This window comes from Oryzias latipes, chromosome 6 (assembly GCF_002234675.1).
Source record: "Oryzias latipes chromosome 6, ASM223467v1".
In the NCBI taxonomy this organism is placed as follows: Eukaryota; Metazoa; Chordata; class Actinopteri; order Beloniformes; family Adrianichthyidae; genus Oryzias; species Oryzias latipes.
Window position 1 is genome coordinate 28,444,215 of NC_019864.2, and position 7,050 is coordinate 28,451,264.

Below are 7,050 nucleotides of genomic sequence, written 5' to 3' on the forward strand. Positions count from 1 at the left end.
TCTAATCAAAAAGAATTCACACAAAAGAAAAGCTCTTTTAAACGTATGTCTCTTCTGATAACTATGATAGGTACTTTGACATTTTAGGTGATCCCTGCTAAACAGAAAGGAAAGCAGCATGTTGGCTTGGGGTCCTTTCACCCTGTTTCTTTCAACGTCAGCTCTGAAGAGAGTAAGAAAAGTCTAATGAACGGGAAAAATTGGAAATAAATAGATAACACCGAGCTAAATTTATACGCACTGTTGATAAAAGGCATTGCAGTAATGAGAGCGAGGTAAAGAGAATGCTTGAAAGGGAGCCACATAGTGAGTGCAAAATGTACCCTTTTTATCTGGGGGTCTGTTCTTCTGGTAGCTCATAAATAAGGTTGTTACGGCATGCTCCCTCTTCCCTGCAGCGTCTTCTACCTCCCTCTTTTTCCTCTGCCTTCTGCCACTTCTATGAGCCCACTGTTCTGAGAGGAGATCAGACAACATCAGACAAAGAGCAGGTGGGAAGCAGAGGGGAAAGTAGGCTATCAAAAACTGAAATGGAGGTGATTTGCAGACTTGTTTGCCTCCAGAGACCCAGTTAAAGCCCGTGTGTGTGTCTCTGGTGTAGCTGGATAATGAAGTTAAACGGGCTGGCAGAGGTGACTGTGATCTTTGGTCAGCAAGGCCGCTGTGTGGCCCTGCAGATGCCTTACCTGCTCAAGCAGTCAACTCTGTCAAGGCTGCACCAACTTTGGGAAGAGATGCTTATCAGGCCAGTGAAGCTTAAAACTATTCAAGGGGGGAAGATTTGTTCAGGGACACAGGATGTAATGATGCTGTAACTCTGCTGAATGAGCTGAATATCTGAACATGCTCTTAAAGATGTATGAGACATGAGCACTGGATAAAAATACTGTAGTCTTATATAGAAGGCTCCAGCTCCAGCTATCAAACTCTCTTATAGTCATATTAACTTAAAACATGGATTTTTTCACATATTTCTTAAAAAACAATTTTATTTGAGTTAATGCAAATAGTGTTTTAATAAGGAGTGATGGTAGGAATGCAAGTAAATTTGGGTGTTACTGAAAAATATGCATAAAATAAATCTGTAATCTTTCAATCAGAATAATTTATTGTCATTGCCCAGGTACAACACAGTTTAACAGCAACTCCCTTGTGCAGTACTGCAAGAACAAGATATGGGAAGAAATAAAGTCCTAATTTCTGTCCGCATGTAGGACTGAGACAGCTCTGGGGTAGAGGCTGTCCCCATTAGGTCTTGTTTGTAATGACCTATATCTCCTCCCAGAGGACAACAGGTCTAGGAGGTGATGCCCAGGGTGGAAACTGTCTACGGGGATGCTCAGGGCTTCATTGAGGCAGCGGGAGATGTCTAGCAGAAGTTCTGAGCCGCTGATGTGATGAGTGCTTGGGAGGAACTCGGATCACAGATGAACTAACCCCAGAGTCTACACACTGATGGTGGTTAGAGGCCAGACCATGCCAAAGCATCGCTTTAGGTAACGTAAAGGGGGGAGGAGGTGTGGCAAACTATCTAGAATGTAGAGAGACTACCATTCACCTGCATTTGACCATCCCCCTCTCTCTTACAAGAAAGTTTAAAGAGGATTTGGGGAAAGTGACTTGAGAGGAGGAAGTTTGGGCATCTTTGCTTAGACTGCTGCTCACAAGGCCCGGCCCCGGATGATGGAAGGATGGATGGATGGAAATGAATTCATGCATGCAATAGCAAAGTTCCAAAGTTTTTTAATACGTATATACAAATCTTTAGATGGAAAAATTAGCAACCACAAAAAAATGCTGTAGTTTTTGTTATTTTTTTCACACTTGTTCCGTCCAACAGCTGAGCAAACAGATGAGAGCTGAAAGCCTTTTGTGTTGGACACATTTTACTTTTACAACAGGGGTTCTGAATTTTCTGACACACCAGAGGTATATTTAAATAAACCCATTTTGTAATTTAGACTAAACTTTATTAATATAAATTGTATTTGTAACAGTTTTTGTTGGACTGGACGGAAAAGAAAAAGGAGGAAAGAAAAGGCTGTTTTTTTTTAAACACACCTCACCAACTCAGTGGCCTTGTGGTGGAGTGTCCGCCCATAGACTAGAACGTTGTGAATTCAAATTTATAGTCAAGTCTCACAAAATAATCTAAAAATGGAACCCACTGTCTCCCTGCTTAACACGTTGGATTGGGGGGTTAAACCACCAAATGGTTTTCGATTGCAGCTGTGTCTGTAGCTCACTGCTCCTGTAGGGGAGGCTTCGAATGTAGAGTACACATTTCACAACTAGGTATCTTTAACCCCCCTATACCTTACAACATCCTCATCCTTTTCATAATTTAAACTTGGACTCATTAGGGTCTCAAAATGCATCATTTCAAACATGACCCAACATGCATCTGCTTGTGTGAGCTCTTTAAGATTTGAGTTAAAAGATCATCTTTTTGTTCGACTGTGCTTTTGTCTTTGCACTTTATGAACACTCGGACTGAACCACTAACAAGACTCCTTCTCTGCTGCCGCACTGCCAGAGCTAAAGAGCTCATTAGACGATGGCCATAATCATGTCGTACTCCTTATGCTTTGCCAGAAAAGCAAAACGACAAGTCTTGAAAAAGAATTAGACCATTTTAGGCACCCACACCTACAGACAAACACATGCACGTGCACACACAGAAACACATAAAAAAATTACAATGTTGAATAAGATCTGATGGGAGAGATTTAGAATTCTTTGTCTTAATTTTCTTTGCTCATATCGTTGCATGGAAACAGGTGACCTATTTGAACTCACAGAGAACACCAAGAACCTTTTAAATAAGTTTGTGTTTTTAATGACGAAGATGCCAAAAATATTTGTTTTTTATTTCTTTTAAGCATGTGGTAATTGTACTGTTATTGCAGGAAGTGAGTCACTGTTTTAGTTTTGTTTCTTTGGCTCTAATTTAAGTACCGGTAAGTTAGAAAAAGAAAAACAGTGCACACAATAAATGTAATAATCCACACTTTTTACAGAAACTTTAAACTTTAGAACACATCATCTTCAACATCTGGGTATTTGAGTATGAAAAATGTCCACATGTGGCTCTGTTTAAAACTACACTTATACACCAGCAAACGTTCCACTTTAGTCAGGTTTAGTGTCTTTTATATCAACCTTCTCTGATTTGAGAGATTTCTCTGTTTCTTTACCAGCTGTCATAATGACCTGTTTCATTTGGGAAAGAAGCCAAGTCATCTGCAAGACATGTAAACTGCAGTGACACTCCTACAGTTCAAATGACATAACTGAAGAAAAAAAACATCAATTATGTTAAGTCTTCTGGTTGAGCCTTAGTCACAAATGCCCTTACGGGTGGATATGAGCTGTCTGCAGGTAAAAAAACAGAAAAACCTGTTTGAGACACACAGATGACCCACACAAAATATCAAGGTCGTAGATCGCTCTGTGAGCCCATTGTTTGAAAATGTTTATGCACATTTTTTCTACAGTGGGCGACAGGTCACTTCTATAACACTCAAGGATCAGGTATAGGTGAGACCCAAGCCTAGCGTACATATTTCATTTTTCTCAACCCCCCAAACCTGCTCATTCAAATTAGCCTTAGTCACATCAGGCACCCCTATGGTTCAGCCCCTGTAAGGGTGCTGCGGGTTTTTGGGTTGTCTGGCCTGTAGAGGGTTAAAGAGAGGAGCAGCAGCATCTCAAGAGGCACGCAGGTGACTATTGCAGTTCCCTTGAGGCTCCTTGTCCACCTCACAAAAGAGAAACGTACCATTGTTGTGCGTGTGACAAATGTATTATGAAATGTTTATAAGTACATTGATGGTTCCACGCACTTATGACATGCGGGAAGGCTGTGGCACGGCATCCTTCACGCAGTACCCCTATCGTTAGCACAGCTTTCTTAACAACCACGCGCAACGCTTGACGTGTTCACGTGGTATGCAAGATACCCGTAGGCATCTTCATCACCTTCCAAAACTGGACCATGTTCATGCAGGTAATCCAAAGGTCAACGACCTATGCAGGTGCATGCGACTAGAGCTCTATTTGGGTGACCTCATGAGCTACCAGTCAAAGGTTTCAACACGGCGATTCGTGTTACACGTTCTTAGCCTGCAGGTAAAAAGGTGTGGGAATGTTGAAAGCTCATCCAGCCCAGCAACTGGGGCAGGATTCCAGCGTGGCAGATTGGTTGTGACAAAGGCAGCTGTGAGCACTGCCACCCTGTCCCAGAAACACATCTCTTTTGCTCTCCCTTTTCAGATATGATTTGAAGATGAGAAGAGGCTGAAGGTCAATGTCTCATTTTTAAACCTTGAGTGGGACCACAAATGGGGCGTCTGCGTCTAAGCACAACAGCTGCAGTGTGGGTAATGTCAAAACGTACGAAATGAAAGATACAATTTGACACAGCGCTGCGGTAGATCAGAAGATGAAATTGAACAAAGCAGCGCAATCAGGCTACAAGGCATCTCTGATGAGGTCCCAGCTAGCTTGGCAGCATCTCAAACACCAGCAGCAACAAAAGATCCAGCAAGAACAGGTTATTGCAGAGATTCAATCATAAATAACAAAATCTGTCTGTTATTAAGTTTTGTGAAAAAATGGAGTCTTTTAGTGGGTTAGGTGTTTTATGTAATATTAGACTATTTAAATGAGCGTGCTGCAGCATCTTCTGATATCAGAACAGGGTGGATTTAGGCAGAAGAAATACGATAAAAACAAATCTCTTTTTCTGTAGCTGTCCTTGTAGATTTGTCCTATTTTGTAAACGTTTGTCTGAAACCTTTCAAAATGAACAAGAATAGTAAATCTGTTGTGTGACTTGACACCAGGAGCTAAATCAAAAATATTTCTTCCAGAAAAAAATACATTTCTAAATGTAACAATATTTTAATCAAAACGGCATTAGTGTACTAGCAAGCGTCACTTTATCACTACAGCTAGTTTGACTTCTAAACAACAGCAGCTAAAAGATTAAAGTAGAAACTGTGAGTCATTCCAGCATGCAGAGAACGAGCACCAACAAAAGAACACGACATGATTGGAATAAAAAGTTGTGGGGGCTAGACACACAACAGGAACTCTTGCTTTGAGCACTCGAATCTAAAAAAACACATTTGTTTTAAATTTTACTGTTTAGGGAGCTTGTTTTGTTGTTGATTGCTTTGAGATAATCATAAATAGCATCGACATGTGAAACCATGGTGTTCCGTGGATGGAACAAGCAAAATGTGACAAAAGAGGGAAAACAGCAACCACAGAACTCTGTTTCCTGTGAAAAAAAGACACTTCTAACTGACATATTTGCCCAAAATAAAAATAAAAGACATGTCAAAAAGTTTTGCTGGATTAAATATGTTACTAAAAAACTATAAACAAGTCAGAGTGAGGTTTTTCAAGCCTCTTATTTATGTAAAAAGGTGCAGCTGAGAACATGAAGGTGTCTCCAGGTTGATGCAATGGGATTTTTAAATACCGTACTAATCCTGGGGCCTGGAAGTGTTTTAGGACTCGTCCTTGTTTAGAAATCTAAGCAATATGGCCCAAAACAAGTGGTGCAGTTATTGATGGGATTCTTGTCACATAGCTTTCATGGTTTCGGTCTGGAGGGGCAAGACTGAGGAGGGAGGTGAAAGGTTTGAATGCTGCATGCGTGGAATAAAGACAAGAAAAAGCCTGTGGTGGATCGGTTCAGAGAAGACAAATGTTAATTATTCAAGCTAAAAAGCTTCCTTTTAGTGAAAACAGTCTTCAGTGTCCAAAATAAATCAACTCGAATGATTAGGGTGCTTTAACAATGTAGTAGTTTCTAACACCATCAAACACACTGCTGACTTTAAACTTGCTTTAAATTATGTTGAAGTTTTAACTAGTTTCAAATGTTGGGTTTTACAATTTAACTTTTTACAAATGTTTACCTAATATTTGAATCATGGGCTGTTTGACCAAATGATTAAAGCCTTGGTCAGAACTGCCCCCATGGGTAGATACAGGCTCACACAAAACATCAAGACGGCGTGGCGAGTCTGTAGAGTGAAAATGTTCATGCATTTTTCTACGGGCATGCTGTGAGCATGTAGCAAAAACGTATACAACACAGTAAGTAAAATGATGCAATGTAGAAACCTTAAGTCCTAAGGCTTTGAAAATGTTTCCAAACAACAGTAAAGGAAGCCTCAGTGCTTTGTGAAGCTTCACTTGCCCACCGCTCCTAAACCTTTAATGAATATTTATAAATATGAAAAAACCGAGGGCGCAGTAAGGGGGAAACAATGCAGAAGACCTGCCAATGAAGAGCTGAAAAACAGGACACTTGCACACGTTCTGGGTTATTAACTAAAAAGACAGCTGAGGATGATTAGATCTAAACCTGGTGTGATTGACAGGGAGCTGAAAAACAGAAAATGACCAAAACTCAAAATAAATAAACTAGAAATGAGCCCTTAAACCTTCTTTACCAGTGTGGTCAGGTATTTTGCTGGTGTCTAAATGTGTCGAAAATACTGATGCAGCTCTCTGATCATCATTAGGAAGTTGTAAAATAAATTGAAACATTTCTAAAAATCATTACAACAATGACTTTCCAAAAAATCATCCATATTGCTATCTATTTTAAATGTTATCAAAAAAGGGGTGGAATTGTTGCTTATTATTGTTGCTTATTATTTTTATTATCTTAAAAATGTCAAAGATTTAATAAAAAAAACTATCCTTTTCTGGATTTGTTTTCTTTTCAGCGGTTTGAAATCCTTTCAGAAATAAGATTTTATCTGCAGAATTTTGTTGTTGTCTCCGTTTTGCTTTTCAGTGACACTTTGGAGCCCTCTTCACATGAAATCACTTTTTTTTCCCACTAATGAGAGCTTGCTGTACATTCAAAGCCAGAAAATGTATTGTTTCTTTGCATCACACACTCAGTAAAGCTCTGAGGCTTTGAAGCTCCAAAGTCAAATAATTAAAAAGTCTGATTTTATGCTTGAATTAATAATATTTCAGCCAGTGTTGTGTACAATGCAGTTATCCTTTGAAATACTA